The following is a 17,606-nucleotide window of genomic DNA, read 5'->3' on the forward strand; positions in this document are numbered from 1 at the left end:
TTCATAAAAATGTTAGTGAAAATAACACACAAACTTGCATTATATTACAGGAAAGTGCATGCAAAGGTGTACATATTAGGATAGATTTGCTGGTGAGTTTTTTAAGTGAGGTTTTAAAATAAGTGAGGTTTTAAAATTTAAGTGAGGTTTTAAAATCACAAACTGATACGGAAAATAAATAAATTATAAACTGATACAGAAATCTGAATTTAGGACTGGGAAAAGGAGAATCCAAAATTGACAGAATGTCTATCCCTATTAGTATGCTGCTCCACAATCAGGGCCATGTTACCTACCTGAGGAAGAGAAGGGATTCTCCCTTCTACCTCTTCATTCAATTTAGGCCCACAAATAGAGATGCTGGGATTCTGTATTAAGAAGATTAGAAGAGGTTGCTGGATCAGATCAACAGCCCATCTAGTCCAGCATCTGGTTCTCACAGTGGACAATCAGATGTCTCTGGGAACTCCCAAAGTAGGATCTGAGTACCAGAGCATTCTCCTCACTTCTGATTCTCAGCAACTGGCCTTTGAAACATGCTGCCTCCAACATTGGTTGTGGCTTCATGTCTTCTCAGATTGCAGGTAGGTAGCCATGTTGGTCTGCCGTAGTCAAAACAAAATAAAAAAATCCTTCCATTAGCACCTTACACCTTAGATACGAATCTGAAGAACTGTGCATGCACACGAAAGCTCATACCAATAACAAAATTAGTTGGTCTCTAAGGTGCTACTGGAAGGATTTTTTTTTTTTGTCTTCTCAGAGTTCTCATTAGTAAAGTTGTGGCCTTTAATATGGTCTTCCATCTTCCTTCCAGGTATGGGGACAATATTTAATTGCAGAAAACATTTCATATGCATTTTATTTTATGTAAGAATTCTAATATGCTAGGTAAAAAGGCCAAACACTCCCAAATGCAGACACATAGGACTTTAACATACAAGGAAACAACCAAGCCATAAAAAACACTAAGTTCAATACAATAAATAGTATTCAACATATGGATTTACTTAATGCAGGCCACATGTGCCCAAGATTGAGAGGGTCCAGATACTCAGTGTGCATTGCATGTGGTGCACACACCCAGTGTGCATTGCATACACAAAGCCACATCATGGGGAGGAGGCCAAGCGTGGAGCCCAGCATGGTGCGCCGTCAATGGCCGGCAGCTCCTCCTTTCTCACACTCAGGAGGAGCTGGCCACTGAAGCTGCACCACATTTGGCTCCTTGCGCTGCCTCCTCCGCCCACTCAACATTGAGGGTCCCCAGCTCCCCCCAACAGATATTAGGGGACCCGAATACACCTTGGTCCCATAGAACTGGCACTCTTAATGCAGGCTAACCTCTTCCCCATGTGTGTGTTGTTTTTTTGGAGGGGGAGGGTGTGATTCAGCTCTCAAGCATTTTTTCTTCCCACTACAAGACACTACTGATTTGGATGGTGGCAGCAGATAAGAGAAAAATAAATAAAGTAGACACAGAGCTAGAGTGTAGCACCTTAGTGGGGAAACAAATTGTTCCCTTCATGACCATCAGATTGATCATTTGAAGAGTGGAGATGGAGTGATAACCCTGTCCTTAGCACAGAATAGCTGGGGGGCAGAGCTGTCTGTCTCTTGTGTGTGCCGAGACAAATCAGTTGTCCTCAGCTAACTGACCAAAAATGACCTGAACTGCTCTTGTGCTTTTAAAGGTAGGAGTGTGATTTGGAGAAATCAGCCTGTTTACAATTTCATAGACAGGACTTGACACTAATGCCAATAAAGGTAAGGCTGGGGAGAAGGGGATGGAAACAAATCGGCAACCCTGAATGTTTTGGACTGTTATCGGGTGCATACAGGGAAATTAGATAACTCAATTGACATAGCTGGTGATCCATACGAATGTGCCATGTATTCTAGGTAATTCCTCTGAAATAAGTAGAAAGGTTTCTCTGAAGGCAGAATGTCTGGAAGCATCTGGCTGATGTGATCTCATAGTTGATACCTGCAGAAACAAATGGACAAACAAACTGGAAGATCCAAGGAGTTCGAGAATGTTGGGTCAATAATTTCTCTTTCAAAATGCAAGCTGGAAATGTTTGAATTCATGGTTTCAGAGTCAAAATCTGCTTGGGGTTATTCGAAACTTTTGAAGGTGTGTAAAGGTTCATTTCAGCTGGCATGTTTTAGAGTCACGTGTCTTGTTATGTGAAGGGAACATCTTTCAGTATGTGCTCAGTGCTCATATATCCCTGACCTCTGCCGGCTGGTACAAAGAGTGGAATCCCTGGCTTGTGCCAATTCACTTGGGAGATTTGGAACAGTTTGACCAGCTCCTGCATCTTCTTCACCACCACCATCATCTCCAGGAACTTTACAGCAAGGAGAGCAGCAGGCTGACACCATGGTCCAGAGACTCTTGGACATACCAACCCAGCAACTAGAAAAAGTCCGCCGTATGGCAGTAGAGGAGAAGAAAAAGAGAACCGGGTCCAAAGTGGTGTTGAGAGCACTGAGGAGGAAAGCATCCACTCTCCAGGAAGGGCTTTGCTTCTGAATGAAGCCAACAATATGGGATGTATTGTAGGGAGCAAAGCAGATGGTGAAATTGAGCAGAGTCACCAGAGCCAGGCCCATGGCTCGTTTCTTTTTATGGGATGGGATGTTGGGCAGGGAGGCCAGGATGCGGATAACATTGATATAGCAAAACAGGGTGATGGCGAAAGGTAGCCAGAAGAGGAGAAGGCTGATTTCCAGCCGGACCGGAAGGAGGATTTGGAGCTGGCTGGAGGAGAACTTCTCATAGCATGAGAAGTTTTTGTCAGAAGGCAGCATGGTGGTGTTGCGGTTTTGGACAATGTAGACAATACTGCAGTGGGAATAGGCCAACAACCAGAAGAAGAGGCTGGCTGCTATTGCGTAAATTGGCCTGCGATTCAACTTGTACTTGACAGGGTAGAGGACACACAGGTAGCGCTCCACGCTGACCCCCATCAGAAAAAGGGTGCTGATGTAGATGCTGCTGTAGAAACAGAAGTTGGTGAGGGGGCAAAGGAAGACAGGGAGATGCCAAGTCATGTCCCAGGTGGCTTCAGCCATCTTGAAGGGAAGGAAAAGCAAAAGGGTGATATCAGACATGGTCAAGTTGAGCAGGAGGATGTCTATGGGGACAGGCTTCTGAGACACTTTTCTGAAGAACGTGTAGCAGGCCAGGAGGTTGGAAGGGAGACCAGTCAGAAAGGTGAAGATGTAGAAAGCAAGGACCACACCCTTATGTGCCATCTTCTCAGAGTCTGTAACAAAAGGGAGAGATGGTAAGTCCCTACCAGGAACTGTATGCCAGTGTGAGCAGAGGAGGCTGGTCAATTAAGGTGAATGGGGTATTGTGCCACCAGTCCTGGTCTGCCCACAGCCAGCTTAACCATGTAGTGCTTTATATCCTGCCCATCAAGTTTGATTTAGGAATTGAAGTAGGCACACAAAATTGTTGTCTTCAAATTAAGAAGTAAGCTGAAGGATTTAAGTTGCTTTGATTAACTTTCACAATCAAACATCAAACCTGAATCTTATAAATGCCTGATGTATTTGAACTTGAGTTCCTAATACTGCCGAATTTCAGATATGTGCCAAATGTAATCTGAGAACTACAGTACCTTGCATGATACAAATGGAAGCTAGCGCTTGGAAAAACAAATGGAAGAGATGGAAATAGTGGTCTGCTAATCATGAGCAGTATCTAGGACCTCCAATATCCATGGCACCATACATATTTTGAATACTAGTTGCTGGGTATAGTGGCATCATGGAACTATTCTCTGGTTGTCCTCTGTAAAAAATAAGATGTTAAATAAGATAAATCTTTGGTCTATCCCAGCACGTGTCTTCTCAGGTTCTTCCTTCATTTGACAGCATCGTTCAGAAAAGGTATAAATCCTGCCCAACAAGTTCTGGGCAGTTTCTCTTTTTTAAAAACTTTCAAATTTTCAGAAGTATACGTTAATTCCCATTAAAGAACTTGATTGTGACTCCTTAGTTTACTGCAAGAGTACCCAACGTGGTGCTCTACAGAGCCTGCTGGACTGCTATATACCCATCAATCCCAGCCAACATGGCCAATGAGGCTGCTGAATCAAGCCAGTGGGTTAGCATTATATTCTCACAGTGGCCAAGAGACGGTGGGATTTGTAGTCCAATGACATCCATCCATGGTATGTATTTTGTGAATAATTTTAAAAGAGGTATACCCAATTCTGGATGCATTAAAGAAAGGAAGGAAACACTTACCTGTGTTATCACTCAGGAACCCCTCTGTCTGATTGCCAAGAAAACGATAAAGCACTTTCCAGAGATAATCCAGTGATCAGTCTGAAGCCTGTATTGCAAAACCAAAGAGACTAGATTGTTACATTCACTGAAGCATCTGTCCAGGGGAAGAAAGTCTGTGGTATTTTGGAGGATATGGAGAATCAACCGACTCCTTAAAGTTGATAAAGAAAAAAAACATCACTAGCAGGCAATTTCCGGCTAGATGGTGGCCAGAGAGTTTGTTCTGAGCTCTGTGGTTTGTTTTAGCTTGATTAATGTTTCTTTTTTTGGTGGTGCAATTTGCTCATCAGTGCTAACTGCTGTATATGGGTAATGGGCATATTTGACTCATATTCTTATATGCAGAATCCAAAGTTTTTACTGTATTAATTGCAGTGTATTTTGAGTCTTTAGGAGTTTGCAGTTCTGAAATCAATATAATATGAGGCCCTGAGGAGTACCATATGTCCAAGAGGATTTTCCATCAATCATCATAATGACTGCTCTGGATTACCCCAAGGATGAGCAAAGCCCATGAACCCTGGTTAAAAGAGGTAAGGGTTCACTCTACCCCACCCTGAAGCAAGAGGACCTTGAAGGATGGAGCAGAGGATGCTGTAAGCCAAAACACTCAGAGAAGCCCTGTGAGGACATTTTATTTCCACGTCTGCTCATTTGCCTCTCCAGCCTTGTGGGTGCATAATCTGGAGTAATGGTTCTTACAAGGCAAGGATACAAGAAACAGGGAGCACTACCTGTATCTGAGAATGCTGCACATGTAAGAGAAAGAAGACAAAATAAAATGACCAACTTCTTCCCCCCAAGGGATAAGGTAAAGGTAAAGGGACCGGAGCCCTGACAGTTAAGTCCAGTCACAGATGACTCTGGGGTTGAGGTGCTCATCTTGCTTTACAGGCCGAGGGAGCCGGCATTTGTCTGCAGACATTTTTTTCTGGGTCATGTGGCCAGCATGACTAAACCGCTTCTGGCGCAACGAAACACTGTTTACCTTCCCGCCAGAGCGGTACCTATTAATCTACTTGCACTTTTGGGGGTCTTTTCAAACTGCTAGGTTGGCAGCAGCTGGGACCAAGCAGCAGGAGCTCACCCCGTCGCGGGGATTTGAACCGCCAACCTTTTGATCGGCAAGCCCAAGGCTCAGTGGTTTAGACCACAGCGCCACCCGCTGTCAATAAATGCATATCTCCATCTCTTTCTGCATGCAATTTGAACTGGTCTATTGACTACAGGTGTATAGCACAAGAGGTTAATTGGGAAGAATATGCCATTAGCTTGGCTATGGAGGTGGCACTGACTAAAACAGCACCTGCTACTGGTAGGATGGAATGGGTGGTACGAGGGAAGCTAGTGGGTGATTTCATGTTAAAGCAGGTGAATGAGCAGGCAAAGTGCCATATTAAATCAGAGAATTAGTTTCCCCTACCTAGAGTGGAGCAGGGGGAAGAGAAAGACATTAACTCACAATTTCAATTGGCCAAAGACATCTTGGAAAATATAAAGCTGATAAAATAATTTCTTTATGGGTGTCATGAACTGCTACCAGGGCTGGATTTAGGTTTGATGAGGCCCTAAGCTACTGAAGGTAATGGGGCTCTTTATATGTCCAGCTGTCCTTTGTCAACAACAAATTGTCGCTCTTTTTTGTGTTGACTATATACTATATGGTAATTTATGGACCTAATAGGTATCTAAAGCCATTTGCACATGTCGGCACCCTATATATAGAAATGAGCAAACCAGTGATATTTTAGGGAGCTGGCTAGCTGGTGGGGCCCATTACTTACATCACAGGAGTCTACACAACACAAAAGACTGTTGCTGTATGTAGGATTTATTTTATTTGTTTTTTATCTTATATTTTGGAAATGTACATCCAGTCCCCCCCTTTAATTTATTTTGGGGCCCCCAAGAGAGTGGGCCCCTAAGCTATAGCTTGTTTAGCTTGTATGTAAATCTGACACTGACTGCTACCCACATTAATTGAGCTGCATAAGAAAACTAGGAATGACAGTGGGCTAGTGGATATAAGAACTATAAACTCCCTCAAAGGTCTCCATGTGGGTAAACCCCCACCTAAAAAGGAAAGCATTTATAGGTACCCAGGGGGAAATAATGTGGCAATTAAGGTAAAGAAGAGCAACAACATTAAGAACTTAATCAAGGCCAAAAGAACACCACATAGGAAGAATTATTATTATAACATATTCAGCCTTGTTGTTGGTATCCGTCTGTCTTGAGATACATGGAGTGTTCCTCGGGGGGGGGGGTGAAGTCAAAATGCTGTGTTAGCAGCCCAGAGTGGTCTCCCCAGGGCACAAGCCTGTCCAGTGTTTATCTGTTCTCTGCCTCATTTTCTTTATAATTGTGGGATTGATCTCACCTTATTGTTGCAAGGTGCCCAAGGATGCTACATGTGTATGTGCCTTTATTTCTATTAAGCATCTCCCCAATGCTCTGCAGTCTTCCTGGCTGCCCGCCCTCCCCCATCTGAAAAACAGCAACACACACCATGGAAGGAACTACCTCATGGTGGGTTTCAACTGAGAGTGGGTAGGTACCAAGTAGCCAAGTTCCAGAGACTGGTGCACTCACTAATCTTGTCTTTAAGGGGAGTTATTCCTTTTAACTTTTACAAAAACTTTCAGCAGTGATTTTGTTAAGGGTAATATATATATATCTATATAAAAATAACACTGGGCAGCTGTCAGGTGCATAGTACTTGGCTTCCTAGTTTCCTGAGTTTACAGAAAAGCCCAAGTTTTCAGGGTTTTCAGGAAGTGTGGGCACTTGGGAAGGACACAGAATTCAGACCACTAGAGATACTGTTTTTGTAAAATGAAATAAAAGACTCTCAATTCCTTTGTCTGGTTCAAAAGTAAGGTGAGCTCCAGCTATGACAATTTCACTGAAATGTTTTCTCCTATTTGCTTACAGATGCTTCAGGTTACAGACTCCACTAACCCAGAAATAGTACCTCAGGTTAAGAACTTTGCTTCAGGATGAGAACAGAAATCGTGCTGTGGCAGCGGGAGGCCTCATTAGCTAAAGTGGTACCTCAGGTTAAGAAAAGTTTCAGGTTAAGAACAGACCTCCAGAACTAATTAAGTTCTTAACCTGAGGTACATTTCTTCCCTCACCCCTTTAGTGTTGCAGAATAGTTGAAAACACAAACACACACTTTTTATTTTTTATTTTTTTACAGCATAGCACAAGTGATATCTTATGATCTGATACCTAGACCATAGTTTATAAACATTACACACTCTGAGTTTCTGTAGATTTGATAAAACATGTTAGCTTTTGCCTGGGTCAGATCTACCAGACTCAGCGCGGCCTGTTCCTCAGAGTGAAGTTCCTCCCATTCCCTTTTCTTGGACCATAACTGAGAAATCCTGACTTGTGGTCCTTGCAAATGGTTTTCTTCAAAGCCAGTGTCTATATTTTCTGACCCTGTTTGTCCTAGGTACTAGGAAGCACTGTGATTGGTTACTAGCTTCAGAAAGGCATATGATGGTATGTGGTGCATCATTATATGAAAAATTGGCACTTAGACGTATTATATTATTCTGGCTATATCTGACGTTGTTCCAGCTATGCTCCTGCTCAGCTGTGATCTAACGCCCTGCCAGTATCAGCAAATACATCCCTACTTCAATAAGTAATGATCACCTGTGGTGCTTTGTGTCCCTTCAAGTCATATATATTTTATTAGCCCACCAATGCAATTGGCTCATTTTAATTTTGGCCTGGCCTGCAGACCCCATAGACCCATCAAGCCAATCACAACCATGGACAGTGACCTACCAGATCTTTGATAAATGTCACTGTTTCTGCAGTTGTAGACAGGTATGAGAAAAAGGAGATTTACTGAGTCTGCGGTGGACCACATTGCAGGGATGGCGGGCAGCACTTAAATTAGTTGGTCCTTCCCGACATGTGGAACTACCTGTTGCCGATTAGAGCCAGAAAGTTTACAGAAGGCTGAGGAAATGGGAAATCTAATAAAAACCCAAGTGTTTGCACTATAAGAGAGTCTGCAAATTTGATCGTTCCTGTACTGGAGTGGTGTTTCCAAACTATGGATGCATATCAGACATCTTCTGTGTTGCAAGCCTTCAGCTTCAAGAGCTTCATCTGACAGCACACCACTATATGAAAATTCATCGCTAAGCAACACACTCTAAACATATACACAATGACTGGGTATGTTAAACCCAGGCATAGATGAGATAGAGTGGTTGCATCCTTCCTCTATATCTCTTTGAGAGCTGAGTTCTGACATAGGTCACAGGGAAAGATGCATTAGTAAGAAGGATGTGGAACTGTGGTCTAAAGAAACCTGGGACTTCGGGGAAACTTCTCATGGTTTCTGAAATCAGTCATGGTGGACAAATGTCTGTAAAATGTAATGTGTTCACTGCTGCCGACCCCACCCCCAGGGGCCTACTCCAAAGTGTTGAATTGTTTGCCAGAGGACCCCAAAATATTTGGACTGCTCTTCTGCGTTCCCCCTTCCTTTTTTCTTTCCCCCCTCACCCATGTTGTCCTGTCATATACACTCCAGTGTTGGGGTGGTGGTGGTTAACTATCAATGTATCTATTTTAATACACCTCTATTAACTTTCTAATTTGTATGTGTATTTCCTTATGCAAATGTAAGTTAAAATCAGCATTTCCAAGTGTAATCAGGAGGAAGTTGATGTTCAAGAGAGGAAATAAGTTTGACAAGCAAACTGGCATGGAAAGAGGTCATTTGAAGTTGCAAAGTATGGAAAACCACAGGCAAGGCTTGGTCTTGAGGCAGTTGCCTCAGATGACAAATCCTGGCTGGTAGGGAGCTGTGCCAAAGTGTTGGTGGAGAGAGCTGAGTGCCATATATGGCCTGCTCAAAGTTACCCTTTCACCCCCAGATGTTGTGGAAGACTCTGCCTGTCGCCAGTCTTGAGGTAAGCTCCAAACGCCAGACCAACTGCCTTCTGAACGTGGATTTGGAAGGAGGCAGCAAAACGTGTGGGGCTTGTCCTGCCACCCACTTACACGATCACATCTTTGATGCTAGTGAAGGTGATCTGGACCACAGCAACCTCCCAAGGTCTCAGATTTCAAATGTCAAGATTTCAGGTTAAAGTTCCCATTTAGAAAGATCTGACCCATCTGGAAGATTTGTATCTGCACCGTTCTGTTCTTTATACTCTTGCAGCTCTGGGCAATGTAGGATGGCTTCTGTGTAGCCTCGTAGTCCTGCGCGAAGCACTTGTTCTTGCTGGGGGCTCAAGGCTCTGATCTCACAGGCCCTTGCAGTTTGGACAAAGGGGGCTTCTGTAGGGATGGCAGCCCCTGCCAGTTCACCCGATGTCGATATACCACCTGCTCCTGCCTCTTTGTCGGGTTCTCCAGCAGTCCTGCAGCAAGGCAAAGACCACCAGGATGCAAGAGTCAGCAGCTTGCAGTGCGTTGCCTGCCAGCAGTGAGCAAAGGTTTGTTGGATGGTAGTGGAGGAGAAGTAGAAGATGACAGGGTCCAAAGTGCTGTTGAAAGAGCTGAGGAGGAAGCCACACACCCTCCATTCAGGGCTCCAGAACTGAATGTAGCCCACAAGGTGAGAGATGTTAAAGGGCCCAAAGCAAACAGCAAAATTGAGCAGAGTGGCCACTGCCAGGCCCACGGCCCGTTTCTTCCTCTGGGGTTTGATGTGGGGCAAGGAGGTCAGGATGCGAATGACCCTAATGTAGCAGGAAAGGGTGATGATGAAAGGGAGGAAGAAGAGGAGAATGCAGAGTTGCAGTCGGACAGGGAGGAGGATTTTAAGCTGGCCATTGGAGAATGACTCATAACACGGGGAGTTGTGAGACATGGGTTGGGCCTCGGGGTGGTATTGGACAGTGAAGATGATGGTGCAGTGGAAACAAGCCAGAAACCAGAAGAAGAGACTGGCCACTATTACATAGGTTGGTCTACGTTCCGACTTGAACTTGATGGGGTAGGCGATGCACAGGTAGCGCTCTATGCTGACCCCTGTAAGGAAGAGGGTGCTGCTGTAAATGCTGCTGTAGAAACAGAAGTTGGTGAGGGGGCAAAGGAAGGCAGGGAGAGGCCAGGGGACATCTGAAGAGGCCTCTGCCATCTTGAAGGGCAAAATCAGCAGAAGGATAAGATCAGAGATGGTCAAGTTGAGCAAGAAGACATCCATGGGGGTTGCCTTCTGGCTCACTTTTCTTAGGAAGGAGTAGCCAGCCAGCAGGTTCGAAGGGAGGCCAGTCAGGAAGGTGACAATGTAGATGGCAAGGATAAGAGGCTTTGTGGCCATTCTGCTGTAAAAGGAAGGATATTAAAATATCAGGAAGCCTGATTCCTATCCCTCAAGGAAATCACCAGGGGGCAGAATATGCTTGCGGCCTCTCCTGGTGTCACTCAGAGTCATTTCTTCCAGCATGTTCTGAGTCAGAATAATTTCTGTAGCATCAGTCCTTAGACGTAGCAGCACAGCGAGAATGAGCAAAATATAAACTGGAGAACAAAATGTAGATGAGCTTGCATGAAAACATCACTATTTACCATTTGAAATTTATCCTTAATAAAATTAGGATTAGTAAAATGAAAATATATGCACCTCAAAACACCGTTATGTACACCATTTAGAAATGTTAATGATTGAGCAATGTATGAATACCTCAAATAAACATAAAGTAAATAACAATAATCATTGTGAAACTTTTCATTTCTCTCTCTCTCTCTCTCTCTCTCTCTCATCTCTTCTCTAGTTAGAAGAATTAGAGTGATTAAGTGTTTGAGATAGATGTGACCTCTTTCTGCACCCTGTCCTTCCAGAGACATGGAGATGGCAATATATCTCTATCTTGGGTTGGTACTGACTGTAAAATTTGACTTGTATCCAGAGTTCTAGGAAGCCATCTGATTTGTTCTGGAGCACCATGGTATCTTTTAGTCCTGCCTCCGCCCCATTCACTATACAGTTGTCCCTCAGCTCCCGAACTCCTTAGGATTCGAATGTTCTGGCTCCCAAACAATAAAAAATCAGAAATGAGTGTTCTGGTTTTTGAATGTTTTTTCGGAAGCTGAACATCCGACGGGGCTTCTGCGCCTTCAAATTGGCTGCAGGAAGTTTTTAATTCTTCTCCAAAATAATTGTGTTTGGAGGGTGCCATTCTTAACCCTGAGGTAGTGCTAAACACTGAAACCTGAGAGGATGAATCAGAAGACAACGATCTAGAGGAGCAGGAAGAGACCTCTGAATCCAATATCAAGGATCTCCTTGTGAAGCTCTCTAGGCTGACACTTGATGAAGAACTGGAACCTTCAGAGAAGGAGTGAAGACACCACCATCAGTTTACTGCAAGAGTACCCAATATGGTGCTCTACAGAGCCTGCTGGACTGCTATATACCCATCAATCCCAGCCAACATGGCCAATGATCTTAAGATAAGATGAGGCTGCTAAATCAAGCCAGTGGGCCAGCATTATATTCTCACAGTGGCCAAGAAATGATGGGATTTGTAGTCCAATGACATCCATCCATGGTACCTGTGGTTAAGAACTTAATTCGTTCTGGAGGTCCGTTCTTAACCTGAAACTGTTCTTAACCTGAGGTACCACTTTAGCTAATGGGGCCTCCTGCTGCCGCTGCGCCGCCGGTGCGTGATTTCTGTTCTCATCCTGAGGTAAAGTTCTTAACCCGAGGTACGATTTCTGGGTTTGTGGAGTTTGTAACCTGAAGCATCTCTAACCTGAAGCGTCTGTAACCCGAGGTACCACTGTATTTTGTGAATAATTTAAAAAGAGGTATACCCAGTTCTGTTTGTGTTAAAGAAAGGAAGGAAACACTTACGCCGGCGTTGCCACTCAGGAACCCCTGTCTGTTCGCCAAGATGACGCTCTTTCCAGAGATAATCCAGTGAACAGTCTGAAGCCTGTATTGCAAAACCAAAGAGACAAGATTTTTACATTCACTGAAGCATCTGTCCAGGGGAAGAAAGTCTGTGGTATTTTGGAGGATATGGAGAATAAACCTACTCCTTAAAGTTGATAAAGAAAAAAACCCTCACTAGCAAGCAATTTCCGGCTAGATGGTGGCCAGAGAGTTTGTTTTGAGCTCTGTGGTTTGTTTTAGCTTGATTAATGTTTCTTTTTTTGCTCATCAGTGCTAACTGCTGTATATGGGTAATGGGCATATTCGACTCATAGTCTTTTTTGCAGACTCCAAAGTTTTTACTGTATTAATTGCAGCGTATTTTGAGTCTTTAGGAGTTTGCAGTTCTGAAATCAATATAATATGAGGCCCTGAGGAGTACCATATGTCCAAGAGGATTTTCCATCAATCATGATAATGACTGCTCTGGATTACCCCAAGGATGAGCAAAGCCCATGAACCCTGGTTAAAAGAGGTAAGGGTTCACTCCACCAGCCGCGCTTTGGAAGTCGAATGTTTCAGAAGTCGAATGGAATTCTGGAACAGATTCTGTTTGACTTCTGAGATACAACTGCAATGGGAGATCTAAAAACAGCTATAACTTTTCTTTTCAAAGAAGTGAGTGGAATTTGTGGGCATGGCAGTCCTCCAGAGTGGTTGAAGCCTTTACCATGCTGGAGTGATTAAAATAGGAATTATGAAGGGCTGGGTGGTAGTGTTTGTGTGGGGAATGGATTCCCAAGAAAGGTTGGAGTGGAATAAATGCACCCCCCCCCGCCAGCAATGTTCCTATTTCCCCAAGGTCATTGGTGGTGGGTGGGATCAAGCTTCTCCCATAGATATTTTGGGTGGGGGTGGGTGGGGTGGAAATACAATGGATAGCTCCATTGACTTGCATAGGGAAAGGCACAAATCATGTGGAAATCAAACAGTTTTTAATCCTTCTCCAAAATAATTGACTTTGGAGGGTGCCATTCCTAGCCCAGTAAAGGTAGAGGTAAAGGGACCCCTGATCGTTAGGTCCAGTCGTGGCCGACTCTGGGGTTGTCATGCTCATCTCACTTTATTGGCCGAGGGAGCCGGCGTACAGCTTCCGGGTCATGTGGTCAGCATGACTAAGCTCCTTCTGGCGAACCAGAACAGCGCATGGAAACGCTGCTTACCTTCCCGCCGGAGCAGTACCTATTTATCTACTTACACTTTGACGTGCTTTCGAACTGCCAACCTTCTGATCAGCAAGTCCTAGGCTCAGTGGTTTAACCCACAGCGCCACCTTGAGGTGGTGCCAAACACAGAAACCCGAGAGGATGAATCCTTGAGGAGCAGGCAGAGCCCCTTGAATCCAATATCAAGGATCCCCTTGAGGAGCCTTTTAGGCTGACACCTGATTAAGAAGAAGGAGGAGGTGAAGGCACCACCGTCCCAGTCTTCAAGAGGGCCAATGCCAAAGGTTTTGGGTCCAGGCTGAAAAGAATTGCCACAATATGCACCAATGGGCTCAGAGTTGTCAGTCCACTTGTGAGTAGGGGGTCTACTAATGAATAACCCATTCCTGATATTCCTTCACTGCCAGAAGCTGTGATTATTGTGTGCTGGCTGGAAGCAACACATTTCTCTGGCTCCTTGTCAGCCCACCTCTTTTGGTGAATCCCATGTGACATTAACCTTGGACTGTGTCTTGACTTTACTTCCAGATCATGTTTGATGACCACTGGAGACCAAACAGTGCCTTGAGAAAGTCCGCTCACATTTTCTGGTGGGTGGCATTGTGACCAGGCATCTGGGCCCTGCAGTGTCTCTTTTTGATGATTTAGCTTGATAATTCAGCACCACCTCTGTGACAGTTCTACATTTTGCTGCAGCTGAATTGAAATAAATCACTGCCTTTGAAATGGAGGATTCTAAATTCAAATGCATGCTCTTTCAGTCCTTCTTAAATGTTTTGTGTTCAGGGGCTTTTGCTAGTGAAATTATGCCAGTCTTATTTAGAATCCAGAGTTGGTTACAGGATATGTATTAAAACAGCAGCATAATATAATCATAAAAATGCAAATAAAGCAATTCATAACAAAATGAACCCTAACACAATCTTTAGCACAACAGCTCATAACAAATCACTAAATAACTATAACTAAAGCAGCTACATTCCATCTATTTGCCTCATTGGCTCTCTCTCCCTACAAAAACTCCCACTCCAAACGGTAAATCTTAACCAAACATAGCCTAAATTATAAAGAGATAATGCCAGGCATAACTCAGTAGGGACACAGGTTTTCTTATTTGCATGCAGGTCTACTTCTACAGTCAAATTTCAAATGTCAATGCTCTGAAAAATGCACTTCTGGCTCTATCTTGAAACCTGTTCGGGGAAAAAAAATCTTCCCTATGACATCTGAGCAAATACTTCTCACATGAAGAATATCAATTAATTCCTGTTAAGATCTATTAATGAACCAAACCTTGTCTCTCTGTCTTTCTTTCTTTTACTATATGTCTCTTTTTTAAAAAGCAATATAAATCCGAGTTACAGTTTCAAATCTTACTTGTGTTCTTGTTGAGAAAAATACCACTTCGTTGAGAAAGAACCACAGCCTTCTGCAGTGATTTCTCCGATGGCTGGTCTGTGCTCCCACCTGTGTAAGCAAGTGGATGGGCATGCATGTAACCCCCATCTGGAAGCCTAAAACCTGCCTGGTACAGTTTTATGTGGTGTTTGGGAGTGGGCGTGGTGGAAGCAGATGTATTGGGCAACTGAGTTAACCAGTAGAAAAAGGAATCAGATTGTCTTTACAATGGAACCAATTTACGTAGAAATCACTTGGCAGAGTGGGAGGAACTGTATTTTGACCACAGTGGAAAAGTTCTTCACTTTTTTTAAAAGTGCCACCGGGCTCCATCTCCTTCTGAACTCAATAGGTCTTTCATACAGACCCTCCTGGATATTAAGATTGTCAGACGTTTTGGCTATTTATGTTGCCCTTAGAAATTTAGGGTGGTGGTGGCAACCAGAGAGAGAAGATTCTTCGTAGCAGCCCCTAAGCTGTGGAATTCCCTCTCCAAAGAGGTGCACCCAAACACCTTCATTATGTCATTTTCATTGGATGTAGAAGACAGTGGTAGAGCACCTGATTCAATCTTTGTTCAATCTCTGGCATCTCCAGGTAGGGTTAGGGAAAGATCCTACCCAAAACCCTGGAGAGTCTCTGCCAGTCAAGGTAGACAGTACTGAGCTACATGGACCAAAGATCTAACTCAATCCATCTCTCTATGCCCATGCCAGGTGCTAGAGTTGTCTAGTTCAGGACCCACCCTATTATAATGATTTGTTTTGTCTTGATTTTTAATTTGTTTTAACCAGTACCAATCTTTTATTCCTTGGTCAGACCTCAAGTACTGTGTCCAGTTCTGGACAATTTAAGAAGGATATTGACAAGCTGGAAGATGTGTGGAGGAGGGCAACCAAGATGATCTGGAAGCCAAGCCTTACGAGAAATGGTTGAAGGTGCTGGGTATGTTTAGCTTGGAAAATAGGAGACTGAGGAGATATCATAGCCTTCTTCAAATAGTATATCAAGGGCTGTTATATGGTAGATGGAGCAAGCTTGCTTTCTCCTGTTCTGATGGCTAGGACCTGAGCCAATGGCTTCAAGTTACAAGATAGGAGATTTTGATGAAACATAAGGAGGAACTTTCTGACAGTAAAAGCAGTTTGACATTGGAACAGTCTCTCTCAGGAGGTTGTGAACTCTCCTTCCTTGAAGGTTTTTAAGCAGAGGTTGGATGGCCAACTGTCATGGACACTTTAGTTGAGATTCCTGCATTGCAGGGGGTTGGAGTAGATGACGCTTTAAGCTTTCCATAGGCATCTGGTTGGTTGGTTGGTTGGTCACTGTGGGAGATAGACCAGGGATAGCCAATGGGGTGTCCACTAGATGCTGCTGGACTCCAACTCCCATCAGCCTCAGCCAATATGACCAATAATCAAGGATGATGGGAGTTGTAGTCAGGTGACATGCAGATAGCACCACATTGGCTATCCCTTCCTTGGTGATGTTGGAATCAAAGAAGTTAAGTAATTGGTCCTTCTTGCATGACTAAAAAGGCAGAGCAACCAAGTGCAAAAAGTGATTTTGAGGAACAACACAAGGTGGTAAAAACATCCCATTACGTTGAGTGAGATGCTTGGTCCATCTCACTCAGCAATGTCTACACTGACTGGAAATACACATTCCAGGGTTTCAGACAGGGGTCTTTCCCAGTCACTTGTGAAGAAACCAGGGATTGAATTTTGCACCTTCTGCATTGACAACTTGTGTTGTTCCCCTAAGCTGAGGAACTTCTCTGTGTCTGGGGCTACAGAGAATGAACCAAGAAGCTGAAATGTGTTGTGAGTTACTTAACATAGCAGATTAAAAGCAGGGGATCTTTTGAGCACACTTAATTCACAGTCTCGAGCTGCAACAAGATGTTTTATATTTCTCATTGCCATTTTTGGTAATCATGCAGTATCTCTCTCATTCCCCTTTCATGCACTGATGACTAGTTAAGGGGCATGTGATATATGACTTCAGTTCCACAAAGTCAGGTGCCCGATGGAAGAGCTGTAACAGGAGACCTTATGACATGGACATTGCCACCTGCTTTGCTCCTGAATCTGCTTTATTTTTTTGAGAGATCTCTGTGTTCTTCTGAGCAGAGACTGCTCTTATTCAAGGGCAAGGCAGCCAGAACCACCAGCGACAATGGAGAGGCATTGCTTCCCTTCTAGACAGCAAGGGTCCTCATAGACACAGCTCAATGACTGTTATAAGACCGGCCACTTTAAAACCTTTGCATTGAGATTGCTTCTACCTACTCACTTCCATTCTCTCTCTCTCTCTCCCCCCCCCCCCCCCGTTATGTATCATGTCCAGGGAAGGGTGGATTGGAAACACACAAAATATGGATTCCAAAGCAGACTTGCCTGTTTTGATCCTGGCAGATTATGACTTGGATCAGCTCAGGAGCCCCCTTTAGAATTTATAATCTAGTGGATTCCTTCTTTACAAAATGGCCTGAACGCCTCAGTTTTGTCATTGCCCTCATTTCATTCCACCCTCCTTTTTTTTTTTTTTTTTTTAATAAAGGTCCAGCCTCCAAGACTATTTCAGACTGGTTTGACTAGCATGTGTGGGCTTCTTTCTGCCATCACACGCTTTTCATAGAATCAAGGAGCTAGTCCCCATGGAGAAGCAGGACTTGATGAATCTTTGCTGCTCAGTGAATTGTGTGGCTGCTCTGATATAAATACTAGGGATAACCATGCTGTTTCCTTGAAATTGTATTTTTCCATAAAATTTAATATCATGTGGAGTCCCTCACCCCAACTTTA

At 43.8% G+C, this 17,606-nt stretch overlaps 1 pseudogene across 2 annotated transcripts; it reads right to left on the reverse strand.

The window, feature by feature from the left end:
- Positions 1 to 1,112: 1,112 nt before the first annotated feature.
- On the reverse strand, positions 1,113 to 14,903 carry LOC309346326 (free fatty acid receptor 2 pseudogene; annotated as a pseudogene). 2 transcript variants are annotated; one of them, XR_014161699.1, is made up of 4 exons: positions 14,779 to 14,903; positions 12,155 to 12,236; positions 4,267 to 4,354; positions 1,113 to 3,275 (listed from the first exon to the last, which is right to left on the reverse strand). The product of XR_014161699.1 is annotated as a free fatty acid receptor 2 pseudogene (transcript). The 2 variants fall into 2 exon arrangements; XR_014161700.1 differs by having other exon boundaries at positions 12,151 to 12,236.
- Positions 14,904 to 17,606: the final 2,703 nt, after the last annotated feature.

Source organism: Podarcis erhardii, assembly GCF_964252035.2.
Source record: "Podarcis erhardii genome assembly, chromosome: 7".
In the NCBI taxonomy this organism is placed as follows: domain Eukaryota; kingdom Metazoa; phylum Chordata; class Lepidosauria; order Squamata; family Lacertidae; genus Podarcis; species Podarcis erhardii.